This window comes from Mesocricetus auratus, unplaced genomic scaffold (assembly GCF_017639785.1).
Source record: "Mesocricetus auratus isolate SY011 unplaced genomic scaffold, BCM_Maur_2.0 Super-Scaffold_100007, whole genome shotgun sequence".
Lineage (NCBI taxonomy): Eukaryota > Metazoa > Chordata > Mammalia > Rodentia > Cricetidae > Mesocricetus > Mesocricetus auratus.
In genome coordinates, this window is record NW_024429191.1 from 1002977 (window position 1) to 1029838 (window position 26862).

The 26862-nt window shown below is 46.0% G+C and overlaps 1 pseudogene; it reads right to left on the minus strand.

Annotated features, from left to right (window-relative positions):
- Window positions 1-10209: 10209 nt before the first annotated feature.
- Window positions 10210-26862, minus strand: part of LOC101832579 — a 45640-nt pseudogene continuing 28987 nt past the window's right edge.

Below are 26862 nucleotides of genomic sequence, written 5' to 3' on the forward strand. Positions count from 1 at the left end.
TCACTGATGGCAACAGTAATAGACATGAGACTTAAAGAGTGTCAGGCTGGGGATGCAGCTCAGCTAGCAGTGTGGAAGCACACTTTGAGCTACTGAAGGCGACAGAGGCAGCAAGCATCTCGCCTGTGGTTGAGCCCACATGGCTACCTGGTAGCCCTGCCCTTGTAACTGTGAACCTAACTGCCTGCTCTGTGCCCTCGCTTTCTCTCCCCCACAAGCAGGCAGGAAGTCTTGCTTTGCTCCTGCAACCCATTTCCTCACGTCCCTTCTTTCTCCATGGTGACATCTGGCCCAGGGTCTTCCCAGAGGAACTGGCCAGAGGTTCTGAGATGTTCATTAACAAGAAAAAATAATTAAGAGCTTGCTGGGGCCCAGCTGGGCCTGCTGTGGGCCAGTCTGGCCTTGTGCCCACTTCCCCAGTGTGCCAGAGGCACTGGGACAAGAAGGGGCTTGCTGGGGCTAGGAGCAGAGTCTTCAACCAGTCTCAGAGGAGACACCCTGTAGCTGGGCCTCCGTGTGTAGCCAGCAGTTACCAGTCTGAGCCGGTCAGCTGTTTCACAGGCATTCCCAGGAGGGGTTTAGACTTAAAAACAAAGTGAAAATTAGTTGGCCACAGGGGAGTTTCCTGATGGGTGAGATGGGAACCACTGGTGAATTCTACAGAATGAGTCTCAGTGGAATACAGAGAGTTTCCCCATTGCTTGGAGGAACACAGCTTCTCTCTTAGGGAGAGGGGACTCACTGGCTGATGGCTTTATTGACTTATCTACTATGGCTGGTTCAATTCCTTAGAGCCAGAGAGAAGACTTGCTGGCCTATCTCAGGTAGCTGACACTCCTGAGCTAAAATGTGTTGTTTTCTATGCATTTATGCCTCAGTTGCCTTTGATTTATGAGCCAGATTTTTTCTCCATTTTTGATAGTAACATACTCTTTTCTTTCTCCTTCTTTCTTTCTTCCTTCCTTTAAGACATGGTTTCTCTGTGTAGCTCTAGCTGTCCTGGAACTCACTCTATAGACCAGGCTGGCTTCGAACTCACAGAGATTCACTTGCCTTTGCCTCCCGAGCGCTGGAATTAAATTTGTGTGCCATTATGCTTGGCTCTTCCTTTTTAAATAGGACTATTTAGAAAAAAAAAGAACACTGAATGTTCAAACATGTATGAGTTACTTTCCTCCTTGCTCAAGTACTGGGATGACAGGCATGTACCACACGGCCCAGTTTCTGTGACATTCAACATAGATGGAGCCCAGGGTTTTGTGCATTCTAGGTGGGCCTCTACTGACTGCACTGCAGCCCCAGTCTGGATTTTCTCATGCTTTTCACAAAGGACACCAAGTCCTGCATTTGTCCTCTATAGTCCAGAACCATAGCGAACGGGAGCAGGAGGAATGGGCTTGCCTAGCATCCTAGCCTGCATCTTGCACTTAGGAGACAGAGGCCAGGAGGATTGAGAGTTCTGGACCATTCTGGGCAAACATAAGACTCTGTCTAAAGGGAAAGAGGCCGAAAGAAAGGAAGGAGGGAGGAAAGGGAAGAACAGGGCAGAAAATAAGACCGCCTCATTTTTGGGCAACTATCCAATTACAGTGGAGATGAGTCCCCAGGGTCCCTGGGACTGGTGGACTGCTGTCCTCCAAGCATGGTAGCCATTGCCATCTTTATCAGATAAGTTGTTACTATGCACAAGAGACCGTCAAGAAGGGGTCTGAGACCTCTTATAGATGGAAGGGATGGGAACGGTCATTAGGCCCTCATCTGAGATCCCAGCAACTCTGTCCTTCTCCTCCCCTCCAGGCATAAGCAAGTCTGCCCCAACTACCCCTGACCCTCCAGAGGAGGCACGAGAGTGTATACAAGATGGAAGGGTGCCTCACCTCTAAGAACAGCCACAGGACAGTAGTCATCCATGCTGGCCTAAGACTTTTCTGTGACACAAGTGTTTGGGGATCGTGATCACCTTCGCTCCTGTAAGTAATTCTTCCTCTCTCTGTCAGTAAGCTAAGTAAAGTCACTGGTTCACAAGCTAGACCTGGGTGGAACCAGTCTGTTTTGTGCCCTGTCTTAGGCAAGCAGACATTTTTCACAGCTCCCCAGGAAAAGCTAATGTAATGCTTAATCATTCATTGTTCACGCCACCCTGGTATCAGGCTTTGGGGTCTGGCAGGATCTGTTCCCAGGCCCATCCCAGGGCTTTTATCTGTGGCTGAGCCCAGCACAGAATGTCCTGTTCTCTGGACCCAAGCTTGGGGCCTCCAGCAGAGAGAGGATGGAGAAGCCGATGGAGCCAGCGCTGGTGGACCACTGAAGACACACGGACAAAGGGAGTACTTAAGAGCCTAGCATTGCCATTTGCCAGCTATGCAGCCTTGGGATTTTCATTTACCTTCTCTGAGCTGGAATTTCCTTATCTATAAAACGTAAATATCTGCTTGGCTTGCCAAGACCTTTAGACATACTGTACACAGGAACCTGGAGCAGCTGTGTTGGGCTTTGTCATAGGAGTTTTACTCTTATGTGTTTTTAATTTTTTTTAATTTTTAATTTTTTTGAGACATGGTCTCATGTAGTCAAGACTTGCCTTGAACTTCTAACCCTCCTGCCTCTGTGTCTAGAGTGTTTTGATTATAGACATGTGCCAGCATTTCTGACATATGCTCTGACATCTTCCAAGGTGACTCATTCATTAGACTGTGGGCAGGGCCTCAGATCTTTACTGTGAGCACCTGTCTTAGGGCTGCTTCAGTGTCTTGACTGTTTAGTGGGTGGCTTCCCTGGGGTCATTCCCCACAGAACACAAGAATGCCTTTCATGACCTAGTCCATTATCTCTACCTCATTCTGTTCTTAGAGGTGAGGCACCAAACCACATAGGCAAAAGCTAGTGCAATGCTCAGTTGCTTTTCTTTTTTTTTTTTTTTCTGGTGGAGTGTGTGTGTGTGTGTGTGTGGTGTGCATGTACATTCTCATGCCTGGGCAAAGGTGTGTGCACATGCAAGTGGAGGCCTGAGGCTGATGTCAGGCATCTTCCTTCCCCCATTGCACCCCATCTGGGGGTGCAAACTCCTGTCTTCACACTTGTTCAACAGTTGCTTTACCCACAGAACCATCTCCTCAGCTCCTGAGAAGTTCTTCTTTTTTTTTTTTTTTTTTTTTTTTTTTTGGTTTTTACGAGACAGGGTTTCTCTGTATTGTTTTGGAGGCTGTCAGTCCAGCCTGGCCTCGAACTCACGGAGATCCGACTGCCTCTACCTCCCGAGTGCTGGGATTAAAGGCGTGCACCACCACCGCCCAGCCCTGACAAGTTCTTTTTTTGAGATGGGTCTCTCTGTATATCCCAGGCTGGCCTGGGACTCCTGATGTAGATCAGGCTGGTCTTGAAATCACAGAGATTCTCCTGCCTCTTCTTCCTGAGTGTTGGAATTGAATAGATAACTAGTATAATAGATACTAGTGTGGCAAGGGAAGTTTCTGAAATATTCTAAAATTTATACTAAAGGCAGTCGAGAATCCAATTTCAGGATGCATGCCTGATTTGCACACTAATTATGTGTTTGTGTGTGTATTATGTATTTACATGTATATGTATTTTTTATACGTATGTATATATGTGTGTATATACATATATGTGTGTATACACACATATTTTTATATACATACTGTCTTATTCAGGGTTACTATTGCTGTGATAAAACATCATGACCAAAAGCAAGTTGGAGAGGAAACTGTTTATTTGACCTGCCCTTCCAAATCATAGTCTATCATTGAAGGAAGTTAGGACAGGAACTCAAGCAGGGCAGGAACCTAGAGGCAGGAGCTGATGCAGAGGCCACAGAGGGGTGCTTCTTACTGACTTGATCATCATGGCTTGCTTGGCCTGCTTTCATATAGAATGCAGGACCACCAGTCCAGAGATGACATCTCTCACAAAGGTCTGTACCCTCCCCCATCAATCACTAATTAAGAAAATGCTGTACAGGTTTACCTGCAGCATGATCTTATGGAAGCATTTCCTTTTTCTTTTCTTTTTTTTAATAATTTATTTAACTTTTAGTTTATGCCCATTGGTGTGAAGGTGTCATATCCCCTGGACCTGTAGTTACAGTTGTTACAGTTGTAAGCTGCCATGCGGGTGCTGGGAGTTGAACCTGGGTCCTCTGGAAGAACAGCTAGTGTTCTTAACTGCTGAGGCATCTCTCCAGTCCCTGGAAACATTTTCTTAATTGAGGTTCCCTCCTCTCATGTGACTGAGCTTTTGTTGTTGACATAAAACTAAACAACACACACACACACACACACACACACACACACACACACACACACACTCCTTTAGTTAACCAAGTCAAGGACTTTTAGTATCAGTTATGTGCCAAGGAAAGAGGTACAGAGAATGGGCCGGGGTCATAAAAATCCAGATTTTTACACATCACAATTTAGACGTGGACCCAGGGACGCCCCACATCAGGTAGAGCAGCTACGCTTGTCAGATATTCAACCGGGATGCACAGCCCACCGCCCATATGACAGACAGCAGGAGCACACCTCTCCTTGCAGGAGGTGCATCTGCTTCTGAAGCAGGTGCAGGAACGAGTGCAGCACAGACGCAGTTGGTGTCCATAGAGAGTAGACGCAGCAGTGGGAGTCGCCCTTTGCGGGTGCTGGAGAGATGGTGCAGCAGTTAAGAATACCCACTACTCTTGTAAAGGACCTTGTCCCCAGCACCCACGTAGTGGCTCCAGTTCCAGGAGACTTAGTGCCCTCTTCTGACTTCTGCCGGCACTAGGCATGCATCGGGATGCGCATACATACATACATACATACATACATACAGGCAAATACTCATACACATACAATTAAAGATATTTTTAGAGATATCTCTTCAAACATTTACATTTGAAGTGAAATGCTTTTAGAGATTTACTTCAAGATAACCTCCATAGAATCTGTGAAAGAGAATGACTTGCTGGGGGTTTGGGGGGTAGGCAGTGCGTGTGGAAGCTTCTTTGCGGTGTGTTTTTGTGGATTTGAAATTCCCCACAGTTTTTTTTTAAAGATTTATTTCTTTATTATGTATACAGTGTTCTGTCTGCATGTATCCTAACAGGACAGAAGAGGGCACCAGATATCATTACAGATGGTTGTGAGCCACCATGTGGTTGCTGGGAATTGAACTCAGGACCTCTGGAAGAGCAGCCGGTGCTCTTAACCTCTGAGCCATCTCTCCAGCCCTCCCCACAGTTTTATATTATGGCAGGAATAACTCTATGAAGTGAGTAAGAGGATCACACGGATCAGGGGATGCAAAGCTGTAGACACCGAGGTGCTGTCCCTGGACCTCTTTGTAGCTTGTTCATCCTGGAGAAGTAGCTTTCACGGGGACTAAGAAACCAGACCTGTCTCCCAACCAGTGCCTAGGGCATGGAGGAGGATCGCCATGATGTCAGCACAGCCAGTGCTCAGACTGGCACACTCCTACATCTGAGGCAACCCGGTGGCTAGGACAGCTGACTTTTAAGTCTAAGCGTGGGGCTGTTGTTTTGCCTTAATATACTAAGTCATTACTTCAGGTGCTTCATTGTATTTTATTTTAGATCTTTCTGTTTGAAAGAAGGTACTTAGTCGCGATGAATATAATCAATTCATATTGAAATCAAAGACTATAGCATTCCTGATTCATGTCCTGCAGTCATTTCCCAAAGGCTGTCACTTCATTTTTAAATGGCAAAAATTAGGAAAATATTTTGTTAGCAAATGAACTGATTTATTTTTGACAGGAGCCCCCTCAAGTTCTTTTTTTTTTTTTTTTTGGTTTTATGAGACAGGGTTTCTCTGTGTTGTTTTGGAGGCTGTCGGTCCAGCCTGCCTCGAACTCACAGAGATCCGCCTGCCTTTGCTTCCCGAGTGCTGGGATTAAAGGCGTGCGCCACCAACGCCCAGCATCCCCCTCAAGTTCTTGATTCTCCTGTCTCAGCCTCTTAAGTGCTGAGACTACAGGCATCCTCCACCAGGCCCATCTTACTGATTCCTTCACTCCTTCTAACTTCCCTTCCCTTCTAACTTCCCTTCCCTCCCTCCTTATCTCTTTATGTATTTCAATGCTAGACCTGGAGCCCAGTGTCCTGCAAAGACTAGGGAAGTGCCCTAGTACTAAACTATATCCTTAGCCCTTAGCTCATGGATTTATTGAGCACACATATATACATACATACATACATGCATGCATACATACATACACATACATGTATACATCTTTTTTTTCTGAGACAGGGTTTCTCTATGTAGCCCAGGCTATTCTGAAACATTCTGTAGATCAGGCTGGCCTTGAACTCAGAGATCCACCTGCCTCTGCCTCCTGAGTGCTGGGATTAAAGGTGTGGGCCACCATGCCTGGTGTCAGCAGACATTTTTGAGTTCCTGTTTTGCGCCTAGAATTTGATAAACTAGGTATGCCTCCCATGAAAAATTACATTTCCTGGAGTCCAGTTAAAAAGTGAAAAGAAGCTGGGTGTGGTGGCCCAGTGGATAAAGGCATTTGCTGCCAAACATAGTGAGCTGGCTTCTATCCCAGGGACCCACATGGTGGAAAGAAAGATCCAACACCTGCAAGTTGTCCTCTGCCCTCCATGCAAGGACAGTGGCACATGCTTGCCTCCCAACATACAAATATATATATATATATATATGTGTATATATATATATATATGGCTGTGTGTGTGTGTGTGTGTTTGTGTTTTAAGGAGAAAAAAAAAGGACCTGCAAGATGCATCTGTCAATAAAAGCTCTTTTCATGCAATTGTGCCAATCTGAATTTGATCCCCAAATCCCAAGATGGAAAGAGAGAACTCCTAAAAGTTTTCTCCTGACTTCCACTAATGTCATGGCATGTGCGTACCTGCATACACACATATCACATATGTACATACATTAATAATAAATTAAAAATAAAAGTGAAAATACAGCAGGTGAAATTAATTTTAATAATGTATTTTCTTTAACCTATCCAAAGTCACTACATGGAAACAATTTAAAATTATTATTGTACATGTGGTGTGTGTGTGTGTGTGTGTGTGTAGATATCTGTGTGCATACATGCAAAGGCCAGAGGTTGAGACCCAGTGTTTTTCCATTGCTTTCCACATTCTTTTTAGAGACAGTCTATCTCTGAAGCTAGGGTCTTGCCCACACCTTAGCTTTGAACTTCCAGCCCATAAAGCTGGAGAAAATAATTTTCTAATTATTTAGGAGACTGGGAAGATGGCTTAGTTGAGCTTTAAAGCCAGGCTTTGTAGTGCTAGTCTGAACCCCAGTGCTGGGCGCAAGAGGCCTGAGACAGGCCTCCCTCCCTTTTTCCTCTTTGAAACATAGTTATATTTATTATTTATTTGCATGTTGGAGAGGCAGGCATGTCCCACTGTCCTTGTGTGGAGGGCAGAGGACAACTTGCAGGAGTTGGTTCTCTTCCCACCGTCTGGGTCTCTGGGGTAGAAGCCATGCCATTGTTTGGCAGCAAGTGCCCTTCCGAAGCTCCCTGGTCATCTTGATGGCCCTAGATTTTGCAATTTACATAACAATTTTTATTTATTTGTATGGGCGTGCTTGTGACATGCATGCATGCACCACATTTGTGAAGGTACCCAAGGAGGCCAGAAGAAGGCATCAGATTCCCTGGCATTGTGAGCTGCCCACCCTGGACACTGGGAACAAGATTCAGATTTTTTGGAAATGGCTCTAAACCACCCAACCATGTCTTTAGTCTCTGGATTTCAGAGTTTAGTGGATCATTTGAAACAGGTAAAGACACACCACACTGAGATAGAATGATAGAAGCTGATGTTTGACACCCATATTATACCCTCACTGTGGCTCTGTGCTCTTCCCAAAAATGAATTGAGATACATGGATGGCATTTGTGAACAAGTAGATCTGAAAACCACTGTCTTAGAATTTCTATTGCTGTGAAGAGACACCATGACCACAGCACCTCTTTGATGGGGGAAAGTTCTTCTGTATATATATTTGTCTTATTGGTTGATGAACAAAACACTGATTGTCCAGTAGCCAGGCAGGAAGGATAAGTGGGACTATCAGACAAGCAGAATGGGGAGGGGGGGAGGCCATCAAGAGATGCCATGCTGCCAAAGGAGTAACATGCTGGATTACGGGTAAGCCACAGCCTCATGGCGATACATAGATTAATAGAAATGGGTTAATAAGTAAGAGAGAGCTAGCCAATAAGAAGCCTGAGCTATTGGCCAAGAGTTTAATAATTAATATAGCATTGTGTGTTTATTTAGGTATAAACGGCTGTGGGACCAGGTGGGACAGAAATCTCCATTTTCAACTCTTATAAAGGAAAATATTTAACTGGGGCTGGTTTACAGTTTCAGAGGTTTAGTCCATTGTCATCATAGTGGGAAGCATAGTGGCATGCAGGCACACATGCTGGAGAAGGAGCTGAGAGGTTTTTTTTGCTTTGTTTTGTTTTTGAGACAGGGTTTCTTTGTGACTTTGGAGGCTGTCCTGGAACTAGCTCTTGTAGACCAGGCTAGTCTCAAACTCACAGAGACCCACCTGCCTCTGCCTCCCGAGTGTTGGGATTAAAGGCGTGTGCCACCACCGCCCGGCAGGAGCTGAGAGTTCTACATCTAGATCCATAGACAACAGGAAGTGAACTGAGTGTCAAACTGAGAGTAGCTTGAGCAAAGGAAACCTCAAAACCCACCTCCACAGTGACACACTTCTTCCAACAAGGCCACACCTACTCCAACAAACTGTTTGAGTCACAGAGCTCAGCCTCAGCACCACCATCAGCCCTGATATCCCCATCCGTCCACTGCAGCCACACCTCCAGTTCCTGTCTTCTCCAGTGTCCCTACCCTTACGTGAGCTGGGCCTGGGATGCTGTTCTCTCCCTTCCGTTCAAGGCTCTGCTCTGGGAAGCACGTCCACACCCTGCCTTTCACCACATGATGTTTCATGTTATACATCTTTACTATATATAAGTATAGGAAATATGTGAGATCATAAAACAACAGGAGATTAAATAATTAAGGAAAATTACTGGGAAAAAGAGCCAAACTAGGCAGAGTTAAGAGCTTCCTCAATCAGATACTGAAGGGTGAGGTGGCAGGTCCCAGTGGTGGCTCTAGGCTGTTTTGCAGGACAAGGGTGGGGACAGAGTCCTGGTTTTGGGGTCTGGCAGTATTTGATCTCAGGCAGAAAGAAGATTCCAGAAGTAAGGTGGTATCCAGAATGAAGGTAGAGCCTTCCTGCTGGCCTAGGTGCCTCTGAGGCATGAAGTGGCACATTCCTGTGATAGTGTACCCCAGCCCTGAGCCCCAGAAACCTCCACATTCCGGGCAGATGCTTCTTCCTGCGCATGGTGTCCCAGTGCTCTGCCTTTGCTAGGTTCCTGGCAGCCTGGATGATGGACAACCAGGTGACTGTGCAGTAGCTGGGTGGGGTCGAGAACTGGCTGCTTCATCTGGCCGGGTGAGACCAGAGAGCCCATGTGTGAAGCGCTACAGCAGGTCCCAGGGCTGCTGCTGCGCCCCTGTGCCCTTAGAGGTCCTAAGGAGCAGCTTGTGTCTGACACCAGACAGCCCAGCTGGGGAGGGCCCTGCAAGATACTGGTGGAGCACAGTTCTTCTGAGCCTAGTTGCTCCATGTATAGCGTGGGCATGGGACACAGGCAGACTGGGTAATTGCTTAGAGTCCTGCCCGAGTGGTGCCTATAACAGGAACAGCAGGATGCGGAGGGATAAGGGTGTAGAGTATTTGCCATCCATGTAAAAAACCAGAAGAGACAGGATTCCCTGGGGCTTATTGGCCGGCTAGTTTTGCTGAACTGGTGAGGTTCAGCTTCAGGGGGAGACCCTGTCTCAAAAAACAAGGTGGAGAGGGATAGTGGAAGACACCCCATGCAGGTGCACACACATGGCCATATTAATAGACCACACATGAAAATAAAGAAACCAGGGATGAATCCTGAGTGGAATGAAGCTCCTGGAGCTCCTCTCAGAGCTACCTGTGCTGCCCTGGGCTTCCTCCACCCCTGCCTTTACTGCTGCTCTGCTTCTTGGGGGAGGAGACTGAGCAGTGGGAGCAGGTTTCAGTCCTGGGTCTCCAGTTCCTCCTCAAACTGCTGGAGTCACAGAGCTCAGCCTCAGCACCACCATTGGCCCTGATGTCCCCCATCTGTCAACTGCGGCTACACCTCCTCCAGTTCCTGTCTTCTCCAGTGTCCCTACCCTTTCGTGAGCTGGGCCTGGGATGCTGTTCCGTTCAAGGCTCTGCTCTGGGAAGCACGCCCACACCCTGCCTTTCACCACATCTTCATGTGCCCTGCCAAGTCTTACCTTACCTGAAGGTCCCCGCCAGATGCTGGAACCGCTGAGGAACAGAAGCCCATGAGTTCCATCCAGTCAATCAGGGACAGCAGATGCTCTGTAAATGTTTATCATAAGCAAATGGATAGATACGGGTCAGCAGACAAACAGGACCAGGGAAATGAAAGAACAAGCAAGACTCCACCCACTAAGCCTCAGTCTCAGTGACTGAGACTGTTTACCTGCCTCCAAGATGTCCGGACTTGATGCGTAGTAATTGCTGGTTGGTATTTAGCAATGTGGCCTGACCACACCTATGAAGACATAGCTCTAGCACTTCCCCACCCCCCAGGCATGATGTGACTGGACTGTTGGATGTTTGGAGAGTTCTTCCAAAAGGCACTGGGGCAGGCAGGATTCTGAGCAGTGGTGAGTGAATAAGCCCAGGGAGAATATGCTGTCAGTGGGCAGGACAGGACACGAGCTCTCAGCTTCTAAAGGCCTTGACTCTCTCCTCTCTTGGCTCAGCCATTTCTGCTGTGCTCCTTCACCTCTAGCCTCCTGTCATCAGGAAACTTCACCCATCCTGTCTCCTGCCTTGGGAGGTGCCAAGCAGGAACCAGGTCACCTGGAAGCAGCTGAAGCCAGGAGCTGGGGACAACAGAGTATGAACAGTGGCCTTCCATGTTTGCAGTGCCTGAGGGACCATCTGTCAAGACCCTCAGAGCCCTCGAGAGACCTCCTCCCAATAAGCCTAGGCACACAACAAAGTCCCAACTGAATCTCCACCTAGCCATCTAGGAGGCATATGCCAAATCCCAGACACAGATTCCAGACATCATGGCTGCCCTCCCAAAGGGGAAGGACATGGATAATGAGCCATATATTACCATCTCTGAGAGGAATAATGAGATTATGAAGTGACAGGGGCCGGAGACTGAATTAAAAAGATCAGGGAGGCACTCTCTAGGCACACAACTCAGGCTTAATAAATTCCAAGAAGGCAGTCTTTAGACCTTCCCAAGTGAAGGAACCTCCAGTGCAAAAGTCTGGAGGGATCCAAGGGTGTGGGAGAAAGGATTGGAGCAAGGGAATCACCGTAGGCCACGCCCATGAGTAAGACGCCCTAGAGAATGTGGCCAGAGAGGTTCTAGAGTTCCCAGCTTGAGAGCTGTGTTCTTTCCCTCCACTACCAAAGCCTTTCTTCTCCATATAGCTAGGAAGCCCCTCACCCATGCTGTCCCGCTTCATCCTTTCCCTTTCCAAGGGTCTTTCATTCCTTTCCTGGCAGCTTGAGGTCCGGTGCTCTCTGAGCTGGAGTTCCCCTATGGGTGATGGCCCAGGGGACTTGCATTTCAAAAGGTTCATGAGTGAGATTCTTACCTACTGTGTAGCCACTAGATGGTGAAGGTGACGTTGGTCACCAGACTCTCACAGCCCATCTATTGCAGGTAGACTCTGCCAGCATGTTATACAGATCAGGGGGTCAGGCCCAGAGCAAGTCAGCTGAGACTGCAGGGCTTGGGAGGCAGGATGGACCCCAGCACAGTTGCATCCCCAAAGTTTGTCAAGCCAGGGTGGGAGGAACACCAGGGGGTCATTAGTCCCTTTCCTACCTGCCCTACTTCAGCTCCCTGTAGCTGAGCCTGATACCCTAGAAATAGTCTTTCCTCCCCAGGCCTCGAGACAGCCTTCACAACAGCTGTATATACACATCCATTGCTCCCTCCCTCTGGGGGTGGAAGGAGGACATTAAACTGACAGGTTGATCTGAGAAAGCCACAGTCAGGCCCGTGGGTGCCACTGTCTAAAGATACACTTCACACGATGCAGTGTCTGGAAGCTGGGCCAGCTGGTGCCTCATGGTGCCAGTGACGCCTCAGGGCTGCCTGTCACCCCACCCATGTGGAGCGGTGGAAAGGCAGCAGCCCCAGTTGGCAGACATTTTTGTTTTCGGGAAGCAGGGTCAGAACCCTCTAACCTTGTCCTGAGTGTGGATAACGGGCCGGTCTTTGTTGTAGTCACAGTTGCCAGCTGTGCTAAAACATTCACCAAACTGTACAGTTCAAATGGGCGAGTCCTCTGGGAAGTGAATCGTATCTAACTAAGCCTGTTAAATACCCTGAGTAGAGTGTAGTTAGACGGCCATAATTCCAGCACTTGGAACGCTGACTCGGAGCTTGTTAATTTCAGGTGAACCTGGGGTACTGTTCTAGTTTCCTTTCTGTTGACAAACACTGATAAAAAGCAGCTGAGGGGAGGAAAGCGTTTATTTCCACTTACACCAATGGGTCACAGTCCATCGCTGAGGGAGTCAGTGCAGGAACTTGAAGAAGATGCCGCTGAGAAATGGTGCTCTTTGGTTCAGGCTCAACCTCCTTCCTTATACAACCCAGGGTCACCTGCCTAAGGTGTATCCCTTCTTAGCCGCCACCCACCAGCTGCAGGACTCTGAGCAATTTTTTAGTTGTCACCCAGTGAGTCATGTTTCTCATCCATAGAAGCAGCACAGATAACACTCTCTTCACAGGCCTGTGGTGGAGCCGCAGCCCTTTTCCTAGCCGGAGTTCAGGCTTTGAAGTGCTTAGGACTGCCCTACACAAGCAGTCTGGAGCTCCTTCCTTGCTCTGGGTCTCCTCTGCTAAGACACAACCTCATTGTGTGTCAATGTCCTTGGTCTCTGCATGATGACACGTGATAGACATGTCTTACACGTTTTCCACACAAAACCAGCCATTTTCCCCAGGGGAGTTGAGGAACCATATCATCAGCACCGAAAGTCTCAGTGACACTGGGTTGTCACTGCAAGTGGACTGGAAACTACAAAACCTTTTTGTTTGTTTAATTGTAGGTAGCATTTAATTAGGTTAATGATCAAACAATTCAGGAATTAAAGTGACAGCGTTTAGTCTTTTTGGAAATGAATTAACAATTATTAACATTGTCAGTACTCCATGTTTATGTAACATGTACTAAGAAAATCCATTAAACCTTTGCCTTCTGTGACACCAGCAACCAGTATAAACAATATCTAATTGAAATACAAGCTGGGAATGTTAAACTTTCCATGGAAAAACTTAAAAGAAAAAAAAGGTCTTTATTTACAATATTATTGGCAATAAGGGGTAGCAAACTTTAAACGGCTTTAGCTCAGGGCATTGCAGCTGACCAGGTCAGGTTGGACAAGTTCCAATCTCCATGCCCATCTAATTGTCCAGATGTGTTGAATACGCTGAACCTGCATATGCGGTTTCCTTTATGGAGCAGTCTTTAAAACATATAAATACAAAGGGAAGGAAGCCACTCACTAAAAACTGCATCAAACGCAAAGTATTTTAAGTATGAATTTGTTCTTCCTGGAAATAACCCATGCCCAATGAAACCCAAAAGCTGAGAAGCAGTTACACACCCTGTACGAATAGACAGTTACAACCACCATCTACTTATGACCATTTTCAGTTTATCAACTACTCTGAACCTAATGTGAGATGTCGTCAAAGTCAGAATCATCTCAGGGAAGTAAACATCCTGTTAGTTCTAGGTGGCAGGACCACTAATGCAGTCAGTTTCAGTGCATACTGACCACGCTTCGCTGACCCAGTGAACAGATTTTCAACAATGGAACAGCATCGTTCCTGGGTTTTTGTTGTTGTTTGTTTTGTCCACCTTCTTGTCTCCCTCCTCCAGAGTCTCTGTCCAGATCGATTCTTCCACCATTCTCACCAGACCTCCAGACACACTGCTTCATTTATTTTCATCTTTTCTGAAGCGTGTGTGCTGAATTTTTCAAGACTGGCCACAGAGATACCAGTGTCTTCTACATTACTTGGGACGTGCAGGCTTAAATCTATGTCATTTACATTCATAGAATCATTACCCTCACCACCTGCCCCCTGACAGTCGGCTTCCTCCTCATTGACCAGCTAGAGACCAAGTTCAAATACCTCATGACCACCACCGCTTTTCCTGACTGCTTTCCCTGCTTTGAAGTCAGTTTCCCTCTCTCCAGATCTTGTTCAAGTGTATCAATCTTTTCTGGTCTTTTCTTTTTCTTCCACTTGAGAAGAGATTCTGCTGTGATTTTGGTAACATTTGGACATAAGGCAGACTGCTCCCCCCCCCTCTTTAACAAGGAAAGTTTTATTGGGAGAAGGAAGAGAGTAGGGAAAGGGAAGGAGAGAGAGAGAGAGAGAGAGAGAGAGAGAGAGAGAGAGAGAGAGAGAGAGAGAGAGAGAGAGAGAGAGAGAGAGAGAGAAGCGAAGACCTGCCTGTCTCTTTAGAGGAGCAGTGGGAAAGAGCAGACTGCTCTTAGCTCTTCTAATGAAATTCCACCTTCTTCCTCTTTTCTTTCTTTTTTTAGGCACAAATCCACAAGGAGGCACATGGTGATGCATGTGACTCTCCCCACCCCCAGGACACCCAAACCAGCCATACTTGTTATTTTCATTAGCTTCAAGGAAATGTCTGCACACTACGTGAGTTTTTGTTTTTTTCTTTTCCATCTCACCAAGCTTCTCTTTACAACTTCCTCCAGCTTTTCTCATCCTAATTACCCATAGTATATTTTTCAAGTTCTTCATGTCTTGCATCAGTGAGAACACTCTGTTGTTCACAGCTTCTCTCCAAAATGAGGTCATGAGAGGACTTACATTTACCTCTTTTAGTTCAACATCCTTGTTTGAAGAACGCACACACCACAGATTTGGTGGGGTTTTCTTTTGTTGTTGTTTGTCTTGTTTTTTTGTTGTTGTTTTTCGAGACAGGGTTTCTCTTTGGAGCTTTGGAGTCTGTCCTGGCACTCGCTCTGTAGACCAGGCTGGCCTTGAACTCATAGAGATAGCATGCCTCTGCCTCCCCAGTGCTGGGATTAAAGGTGTGCACCACCACTGCCTGGCCACACCACACCACACCACTTCTGTGCAGCAACTACAGGTTTGGACAACTCATCTAGTTCTTGTAGTTCTTCTTGTCATCTCTCTCTAGTCTTTTCAGCTTCACTTTGTGTCACCTGACAGATTTCACTTGAGTGGCAGCCTTAACATGCTCCTTTTGCTTTGCTCCATTCTTGTTGGGGACTGCTAAGAATCTTGAACAAAATGGAGTCTGTCAGCCATTTCTTGGCCTTCTGCCTACGTGACTGCGGGCACACATGCCCTTGAGACAAAGGAAATAGCTAACCACAAAAGTTAAATTTACACAGGGCAGCCCACCTGCCTAGCCAGGGAGAAGAAACACTTATAGAACAATTGCCTTTGTTAGCAAAGGGTTAATGTGTTCCTTTGGATGCTTTTACCATAATGATAGGCTGAAGTAACACTTATAGAACAATTGTCTTTGTTAACAAAAGGTTAATGTGTTCCTTTGGATGCTTTTTACCCCTCCCTATTTCCTGCACCTGGCTTACGCTGATAAGCATTTGCGGAATGCAACTGATGGAAAATTACAGCTTCGTCTTTACCTTATTTGGTGTATATTTGAGTTGAGACTTGATTGACATGCTTGTACCGCCCCCTGAGTTGCTCTACCTATAAAAACTATTTCACCCCCAAGAATAAACGCTCTTGATCAGCAAAAGTTGTCTTGAGCCTGTTTCTCTTAACCTCTTGAAGTTTGCTTTTTAAGATTGGGTCTGCTCGTGAAGACCCACCAAATTAGTAGCGACCCTCATCACTTCCTCCCCACGGGTCGGGGGTCCCCTCCAGGTGTCACACATTCTTATTCTTAAACTCAAAGTCTGTCCTCTATGATCTCCTCCTTCTGCTCCGCCTTCTCACTGCCAGCCTGAGGCTGGAAAAACTTTTTTTTTTTTTTTTGCTTTTTGACTGTTTTTATTTTGTCTTTGTTTTTGTTGGTTGGTTTGTTTTAAATAGGATCTTGCTATGTAACCTGGCTGACTTTCAAACTCATTAACATACACACACACACACACACACACACACCCGGCTTCAGTGTCCTGAGTGCTGTGGTTATTGCTTCTCATCCTCTTTAACCTGTGTTATAAAGCCGGGCAGTGGTGGTGCATGCCTTTAATCCCAGCACTTGGGAGGCAGAAGCAGGTGGATCTCTGTGAGTTCCAGGCCAGCCTGGTCTGCAGAGCTAGTTCCAGGACAGCCAGGGCTACACAGAGAAACCCTGTCTTGAAGAAGAAAAGCTACTAATGTAAACAGAGCATCCAGGATCATCTTTACCATCAGACATATAAGTGAAGTTTGGGATTTTGTTTTGGTTCTCTTTCCTGGGCAGTCATGGTCCATAGGGCTGGGTATACCAGGGATGTATAAGCAAAATTCTGTTTTGGGGGCTGGAGATGACTCAGCAACTAAGAACACTGGCTGGTCTTCCAGAGGACCCGGGTTTGGTTCCTAGTGCCCATGTAGTAGTCACAACCATCTGTAACCCCAGTTCCAGGGGATCTAACACCTTCTTCTTGCCTCTGTGAGCACCAGACACACATATGTTTCTCATACACACATGGAGGCAAACACACCCATACATATAAACAAGAGTAAATTAATCTTGGGGTTTGAGAGTTGGCTTGGCAGTTAAGAGCACTCGTTTCTCTTACAGAGGACCCTGGTTTGGTTCTCAGTGCCTACATGGTGGCTCACAGGAACTTCAGTTTCAGGGCCTCTGACACCTTTTTCTGACCTCTGTGGGTACCAGGCATGAACATAGTATGTACAGATACACACAGCAGAAACACATAGACGTATGATAAGTTAGTTGCTATTAGTTACTTTAAAATTAATTAATTAAAAGATTAATCAGTTAAAATATAAAGTAATTTAATTAAATAATTTAAAATACTCTGTATTAAGCAAGGTGTGGTGGCACATATCTGTAATCTCAGCACTTGCAAGGCAGAGGTAGGAGGATTTGAAGTTCAAAGTCAGCGTTGGCTACACAATGAGTCCAAGCCATCCTTAGGTACATTAGTGAGACCCTCTCTCAAAATAAAACAATTAAACACACACACACACACACACACACACACACAAAACAACCCTCTTTTATAGTCACTTTCAATAATTCTTCGTGTTGTTATGACACAATGACTTGGAGTTACGTTTATTGACTGAACTTTAATTTTAGAGATTGCCTTTCTAGAAATCTTTGGCTTTATTTTGTAAAACATTTACATTTATAAATTAAAATCATAAAACAAAATGTTCTTAGAGGCCTGTGTCACTTGGGGCCTCATGCAGGAAGAGCAGGATATAAGGCCAGCCTGGCCTACTTAGTAAACCTCTGTCTCAAAACAGAGAAACAACAACAACAACAAAACCCAAAACCCCAAACAAAACAGTAAGAACAATAATTAAGAGAGTACTTAAGTAGAGTGATCATTAGGAGGTAAAATACACAGAGCCTGGCATCTATGAACTGGTTACTAGTATCTGGTTGCTGGTTACTATCTGTTATCCACGATTATTTTAGAGACCCCAAATAACTGGTTTAAGCAAAGATGACTGCTTTTACCTTATTGTTTTTTGTTGCTTTTTTTGGTTCTGGGGATGGAACATAGGGCTTTAATCATGCCAGAAAGAGCTATTATTGAGCTCCACCCAGACCTGCTTTCCCTTTCTCTTTATGGTGTGTGTGTGTGTGTGTGTGTGTGTGTGTGTGTGGTGTAGTGCATGCATGTACTGCTCAGGGGGCAACTTCTGGAAGTCAAAATTGAACCTGGATCATCGGTTTTGACATTTGGTGGCAAGTGCTTTTACCCACTGAGCCATCCCACTGTCCTGATTTCCCTGTAGCGTAGTCTTGGTGAACAAAGGTTCTGGTTTGGTTTGGCAATGAGCCACTCCTATCCACTTCTCCAAGGTCATTTTGGGGTCACTTTGTCTTCCTGATGAGCTGTAAATTGATTATATCTTGGCCTTAGTTCTTAGGCCTGATATCTATTCTCTTCACCCACATAAAGGCCAGATCAGTAGCTAGTGCAGGTTAGAAAGAGACAGCCTGTGCTCCTGCCTCAGACAGCAGCACTTTTACCCAGTGTGTGCAAGCCGGAACCACGAGAGGAACCTTCCTACTTTCATTTCTTGTCCGAACCTCTTCCAAATGCTCACAGTGGCAGGGAGTGCTGGTTGCCCCTCAGTATCCACTCTCCCCTTCTTCCAGTGCAGCAGAACCTCTGAAATCTAGCTGAGCGTGCCACCCAGAATGAACACTGCATGCCCCAGCTTCCTTTTCAGCTAGATGATTAAATTCTGGCCAAGGGAATATGAGCATAGTACTCACAACTTCCCTGTTGTCCTCTTTGTTGTTTCCTCCTGCCCCAGCAACCGGAGTACAGGACATATTCATGATCAGCTTTGGTCCCTAAGAACCAGGCAAAAGTGTAATGACGGGACCAAAAAGTAGAGAGAGCCTGAGCCCCTCCTACTCATTGCCCATTCTTTTGGTATTCCTCACAACCCCGTGGGACAGGCTATTGTGGAGCGCACCCATGCCACTCTCAAACAGTATTTTAAGAAAATAAAAAAGGGGGAGTATGGTACCTCCCCTAATATTCAGTTATCTACCATACTTTACATTTTAAATTTTTTGACCATAGACCGTAATAATTTGTCTGCTATGGAGAGACATTGGAACAAACCCTCCCAGTTCTTGGGATGGGTCAGATGGAAGGATTTGATCACAGGAAAATGGCAGCCACCCAATCCCCTACTAGCTAGGGTCTGAGGGGCTGTTTGTGTTTTCCCTCCAGGAAGTGAGAAGCCCATTTGGGTCTCCGAACGGTGCATCAGGCATGTCGACCCCAATACTACTCCGGATACTAGGAATGCTCACCATGATAAAGATGATCCAACCATTGCTGAACACTCAGGTAAGGGAAATATGGGCGTTGGTGAGGATTCCCCCCCATGTTGATGCCAGTTAGTCATTCCAGTTCCCTGTTCATCAATCTTTATAGCACCAATAATACATTGGGAGCAGCTGCTGCCAATGAGAGATTAAAAAGTCAGAAACTAAACATTCTGAGTTTCCCCCTCCTAAGCCTGATACCAAGGTCAGGAAAGAGGGGAACCCAAGAGATTGCCAGCAGCATACGCCTTTAATCCCAGCGGCACATGCCTTTAATCCCAGTACTCGGGAGACACAGGCAGGCAGATCTCTTGAGTTCCAGGACAGCCTCCAAATAATACAGAGAAACCCTGTCTCGGAAAAAAAATGGGTGAATCAAAAACAAACAAATTGGTAACAGTAAATGAGGTACTGGTATTAAGTAAAGAAAAAGAAAAAGACAAAGGTATATGGAATGGAAAATTTTGTTTGCATTTAAGTTCTATTTTGTGAGTCATCTCTAAAAACTTTTGGCCAAAAGCCTGGCCTCTCCACCTTGCATCTACAGAGTTACACGGAGTAGGTACTGTTGTACCCCATGACTGTAGCTCAAATGGAGGAATGATGAAGGGCATACAGGACTTTTTAACCTTTTTAGTTCAAGGATTGGCTGGGTTGTTCTTTTACATAGATTTCAATTAAGGAAGCTTCATTTCTACAGACTAATCATGACCTAGGAAAAATAGATGACCAAAAGATGCATGTATGTTCTGAATGTATGGTGTGGCCACACCGGTATGTATGAAATGTGATTGTGAATGCGTGAGTGTGAACTGCTTATATGATTAAACAGATACTTAAATCCCTTCAAAAATAGTTAAAAAGCTACCCAGATTGCTTTAAATATAGCCAAAAGTAACATTCAGCCAGTCTGTTAATGATTTAACAGAAAAGTTAGGATACAAATGAGGCCTTGTCAGCTAGTGAGAGCTCTACAGGTTAGATTGGGAAAGACTGCTCACAGACTTCAAATAATTTTCAAAAGTTATTTGGACACAGTATAGTTTATAATCTTTGAGTGATTTTCAGAAGTTTTTTTGGGAAATATTTAATGGATATGTCCTTTTTAAAGGGCATCTACAAATAATCTAAGTAGTGATCCCAATTTACCTAGATAGTTAACCAAGGGGGCTAGACAAATCCTTCTACTGTTATGGTCCAGCTTCAACAGTTCAAAAAAATTTTTTTTATTTTAGAAAATAAAAAAGGGGGAATAATGTCCCCAGTCCCCACATGACTCATCAAATAATACACTCCTCATTTAAAAATTGTATAATGTGAATGCCAGTGAGATTCAGACAGATTCTGGCATGATGGAACTTGAGCAACCATTGTTCAGGTCAAATGGAGACATCCATGCACTAGACAGTGGAGAAGACCCTAATTTGGGGTCGAGGGCATGTTTGTGTTTTCTTGCAGGAAAAGAATAAAGCTTCGGCAGCTGTCAGACCATTTAGTGAGATGCATGGAGCAGAGAAAAACTGGGCCTGAGACCATGGGAGCCTATCTAAGCCAGTTTGAGTGAGATCTCCTAAATCAGTGTTCCTGACCCTTGATGTCATCGAATCTAGAGCCCAAGAAAGAAAGAAAACAGGCAGTTCGAGATTTCCAGTTTCTCAACAGACCTGCTGGATCTACCTTCCGGACCCGTGAGTTTTCATCCTGAAGCCAACAGAGAACGGAAAGACTAACTGTCTGCCCTTGACACACCTTGAAACAACAGAATTCATTTTGCCAGTTTTCCCTTTGGGGGAAAAAAGGACCCATTTAAAACATTTGGACACTGGTATGGACTGTGATGAGTGACAAAAGCCTCTTTTCAGTATTTGAACAGGACATGGTCACTTGAAATATCAGACTTGATGGTTCCTGTTTCTGGAATTGCGCCTAGGCCAGTGTATTTTTCTGGAGAAATGCAACTTGTCCTAATGCGACAAAAAGGAGACTTTGACTCAAGTCTCATTATCAGTTGAGACTACTGACTTTAAATCAACAAACTGCATCACCACAGGAACAAATTGGTGCTCTGTGGATAGTGCAACAAGCCTATTGTTCATATTTTTCATAATGCTACAGGTGTAACATCAATGATTGTACCTAATGTATCTGTGCAAGTGCACTTTCTAAACGCTTTCCTGAGCAGATCTTGGAACGATTGTAAACTTTATCAAATTGTAAATGTAAATCACATGCGGGTTACCCTTGTAACAGAATGTAAATCACGTGCAGGTTACCCTTGTAACAGACGAAGGCTGGTAGAATGTTATGGCCCAGATCTGGTGATGGGTATGGTGATGGAGAGGCACTATGTCAATGGGGGTCCTGAAAATGGTGGCAGTGGCGGTAGGCATTCTGGCTTTATGCCGAGCTCAAATGTGCCTTGTTCCAGAGGCAAGAGATCTGTAACCAAGTATTGCTTAGCTTAGCCCATGGCAATCCCGATAGCCATGAAGGTTGGTTACAGATGATTTAAGGTTGGGGTCACTCCGTCGACGGGCAACCTGTGGGGAAGACCCCTCCCACCTAAGACAGGGGTTCAAGGTCCCCCGAAGACGGGCAAGGGAGGGTGACCCTACTTGACCTAAGCCAGGAGTGCCTCATTTGAAAATAAAAAGGGGTGGGCCGGGCGTTGGTGGTGCACGCCTTTAATCCCAGCACTCGGGAGGCAGAGGCAGGCGGATTTCTGTGAGTTCGAGGCCAGCCTGGTCTACAAAGAGAGTTCCAGGCCAGCCTCCAAAGCTACAGAGAAACCCTATCTCGGGAAAAAAAAGAAAAGAAAAAGGGGTGAATTGTGGGGACACCAGACCTTGAGCAGAGACCCACTTCCCCTTCGGCCTGGGAGTAGGCAGCTGTAAGACAATGTTTACTAAAAACATGTTTACTAAAAACAATACAATGCCCGGGGCAATAAGTTCCTGGAAAAGAGGCCCACGGAAACCACCCTGACCTCGACCTTGTCCAAAGACTAACCGCCTCTTCTGCCACGGCCAGATCAGTTTTTGGTGTCAGAGCAGAACCAGCCAGGGTAGAGGAGAGAGCAGAAGCTTCTCTGGAGGGAGCCTTTCTTAGGAAGTTTTCGTGAACCTTTTTGGGGCCTGCTTAAAGTTTTCTTTACATCGTTGAACGAGTCTCTGTGTGGTCAATCCCCGACACCCTCCGCACGTTCTTGGACACAGGCTGCACAGCTTACGTGGCAACAGACAGTAGCCCCCTCAGGCAAAGAGGCCCAGAGAGACCCAGCCATCACTGTTTGCCATGAGTTCAGTGCCAGCCTGGGTTACACAGTGAGTTCCAGACCAGCCTGGGCTACTGAGATGCTGTCTTGAAAAGACAAAGTTAGATGCTGGACTGATAGCTCAGTTGATAAATTCGTGCCTTGCAAGCTTGAATTTGCTTGTTTATTTTATTTATTTTTGAGAACTGGTAAGGTTTTACTACTAGTCAAAGGATACTTCAAAAAGCCATCAAGAGTGCTGAAAGGAGCCAGACATGGTGGTGCATGCCTTTAGTCCCAGCACTCAGGAGTCAGAGATAGGTGGATCTCTGAATTCCAGGCTAGCCTGGTCTACAGAGCTAGTTCCAGGACAGCCAGGGCTGTTACACAGAGAAACCATGTCTTGAAAAACTGAAACCAAAGCCAAAGCCAAACCAAACCAAACCAAAACAAACCCTGAAAAACAAAACAAAATGAAAGATGAAGTTATCAGCGATTGGGGAAGTGTCTGGCAGGTCCTCAGAAGTCAGGGGCTGGGGGTGTGGCTTAGCAGGCAGAGTGCTTTCTTGGCAATGCACCTCATAAACTGGGTGTGATCACTGCTGTAATCTCACAACCAGGAGGTGGAAGCAGGAGGATCAGAAGTCAAGGCCATCCTTAGCAGCCTGGGATACCCGAGGCCCTGCCTCAGAAGCAAGAAAGAACTCAACTGCCTCTGGCTTTAACCAAGGTCCAATGGGGTTCTGGACCTCATGGCTGCAACTGGGCCACCATCTGTATGTCCCCAGGCTGTGGTGATGGACTGGGATAGAGGGAGACTGCTTGGGGGACAGCTAGCCATGGGTGGTGTGGGCAGTCTGTGTATAGAGGATGGGGAGGTTAACACCTGGAAGAGGAGCTTTGCCATACTCAATGGGTATTGAGGGATCCCGCACCTTGGGCCCAGCATGTCCCAGACCGTCCTTCCTTGTATCCTATCACACAAATAGTTCATCCCATGAGCATGGACATAGGACCCTGGGGAGCAGGCCATGTGACCATGGCCAAGTCACTTTGCTTCTGTGGGCCTCAGTTTCTTCAGATCTTCCCCATGGCTCATCCTCCTAGTGTCTGCCCAACTGGACTAATAATGCTCTGGTACCTGATAGAAATGGTCTCTGCTGCACGTGTGAGGGCTCCTGGAGGAGAGATTAAGATGAGTTGGTGTTGAGTACAGAGATCCACCTTCACCGCTGGCCAGATCCACTCTTCCCAGAGTGGGGTGGTAAAAGTCTGCTCTTGCCTCTGAAGCTTGATCCCTCTTCTTTCCCCTTTGGACATAAGAACTCTGGACTCTTGGGCCTATGGACTCTGGCACTTGAACAACAGCTCCAGGGTCAGTGAGATGGTTCAATGGGAAAGAAAGGTGTTTGCCATCAAGGCTGACAACCTGGGTTTGATCTCTGGGACACCTAGTGAAAGGAGAGAACCGACTCCTGGGTAAAAGTTGTTCTCTGACCTCCATGTGTGCCATCACACACACACACACACACACACACACACACACACACACACACACACACACGTACAATTAAGTTGGGCATGGCAATGCATGAGCACTGAGGAGCAGAGGCAAGTGGATCTCTGAGTTTGAGGCGAGGTCCAGGATAGCCATGGCTACACAGAGAAACCCTGTCTCGAAAAACAAAACAAAAAGATCCTGTCTCAACCAAAAAAGTATTAAACTAGTGATGATGATGATAAAAATCAATTCCCCCCACAGCAGCTGCAGTGCAGTCCCTAGTTCTCAAGCCTTTGAGCTCAAACTGAGTCTCTTGTCCAGATTCTCTGCATCTCCAGCTGTGGCCGGAGGACTAAAGGACTTCATGGCTCTGTGGTTGTGTGTCCATAATAAACTATTGCTTCTACTTTCTTGGAGAATCGTTGCTAACAACAGGCTGGTGTGTGCCTCAAACCACAGGTATTTAAGGACCTGACACACACTAAACCCTTAATTTTGTTATTATCTCGAAGACTACGGCTTGGCAGGGCCATGTGGCACCATGGGGCGGCCACACTCTCCTGAGTTGAGAAATTGGCTTGATTTTCTTTTCCTTGTCATGTGGCTTTGCCCAAGTCATTTCTCTTGCAGCTTCTGTGTCCTTTTCTGTAAGGGTGACAATTTTCCCTTTTCATTTGGAGCAGCCGTGGTCACCAAGGACCTGGTGCATAGATGTGCACAGGAGTTCCTGGGAGAGACGTGAGAGAGGGAATGATGGATGAGTGGAAGGCTAAATGGTGCTCCCTGAGGGCTGGGCATACCCTAATGACAGAGCACTTGCCTAGAATGCACAAGGCCATGATTTCACCACCCAGTACAGTGAAACAGGAATAAGGGACTGGAGAGGTGGCTCAGTGGTTTTAAGGACTTGCAGAAGACCTGGGTTCAGGATCTAATCCCTACCTGGCAACTAACAATTGCAACTACAGTTCCAGAGGATCTGACACCTTCTTCTGGCCCCCTTAGGCACTGCAAGTGCATGGTGCACAAACATGCATACAGGCAAAACTCTCATACACACAAAATAAAAATTATGGTGATGCTGAGCAGGGAGTAGTCTGTCTATCCCAGCACTTGGGAGGCAGAGGCAGGTGGATTTCTGGTCTGGTTCCAGTTCGAAGTCAGCCTAGGCTACATAGTGAGTTCCAGGACAGCCTGAGCTACATAGTGAGGTTCTGTCTTCAAAACAAATCAAACAAACAATCAACAACAAAATTATGGTGATGTGATATTATGAAAATATCTCTTACATTCTAGGAGACTGGAACTTTTGCTGGACCTCAGGCAGTTTTTCTTGCACCTTGAGGTCACTTGAGACTACTGTCCTACTGCGTACTCTGGTCGCTTGCTTAAGTCCTTCAAGAGAACAACAATGTAACAACCAATATTACTTGTCTTGGATGACCAAAGCTAACGCAAAGCTGCTTAGGTAATGTATTCTTCCAGGCCCTGTACCCAGAGTAATGCATTTGTGTCCTGATAATCATTTGCTGAAAACAACAAAAATAGAGGTCAAAAGTAACAGTATAAAGTAACTACCCACCATAAATGTTGAACACAGTATTTGGATATTACCCAATAAACAACAATGTTTGTAGTTCTGTGTGCTATCTGGGTCAGTTGAAGTCAGTGACGTTATCTCTTGTAAAACCGTTAAAGATTTCTGTAAGGTGTAACGTTCCTTCCCCATGTGATGCTTTCTGTGCTGTGGAGTAAAAACAGGGCAAAGTCCTTTGTTAGTGACAGACACATTCAGACAGCCAAATCAGACACACAGGGACACACTTAAAGAGAGCCTTCAGGCAGGCACAGATTCCGACTCCTACAATAGACTGACAAGAGGACAGAAGATACAGGAAGACTGAAGTAGAGATTTTGACCCCAGGTTCCCTCTTGGTTAAATGACACCAAGGAGAAGGGCCTTGATTTCTTTCCTTAATGTGATACTGTTGCATTATTGGTGATTCAGAGTTAATCACTAATGTGTTTAATTTACACAAAACACTGAGCAAATCATTTTAAAATTTAAGCAAAAAAATACATAAAATCAGACGTGACTAATGACCCCTGAGAACTGCCATGTCCTCAATCCTGGTACCTGCCACTGTTTACTATTTGGCAAAAACAACTTTGAGAGCTGACAAAGGAACCAGATGAGCCCACTACAGTTACAGAGACACTCCTAAAAGGGAGGGTGGGTGCCAGTATCGGGAGTTACGGAAGAGACCGTAAGGAAAGAGCCATAGCCAGGGAGGCAGCAGCCTCAGGAAGCTGGAAGAGCCTCCCAAAGGCTTTTAGCCACAAGAAAACCACTGTGGATTTCTACTCCCCGAGGGCTTTAAAAAGATTTGTGACTGGTGCAAGCACCTGAGCTTGTGGGCAATTGTTGGCATGGCTTCAGGAAATTAACATCGTGGGCGAGCAACTGCCTCCACTTCCTCCTTACCCTAAGTGGTGGGCTTAAGTGGTAGGGAAGTTGGTTAAGGGAGGTGTGCTTGGTGTGCAGCTGAGTGTGAGAAAGTGTGTGTGTGCATGTATGTAAAAGCATAATGTGCACAAGGATGGAGGGCTGGGTAGGCCATCCCTTCCCAATGCTCTAGAGCTATGGGGACACTGGCTGAAGGGCTCAGGAGTTCCAGTTGCAGGTTTAGGTCTGACTCCAAGAGGAGTTTTGGTAGGTGTTGCCAAGACTCTTTTTGGACCTCTGGAGATGGGAGCAAACAATGTTGGGAGTTGGAAATCCTGGATGTACTGGGGTGTCAGGTAGGAACAGTCATGAGTGAGTACGAGAGGTTTTCTGTTCTTGCACTGGGGAGTTTCACAGTGTTTTTTTGTTTTTGTTTTGTGAGGGCTTTCTGGGTCTGGTACTGCCCCCTCAGAGGTTTTAAACTTTTAGCAAAAAGAAAAAGAATAAAAAGGGTGACTCAG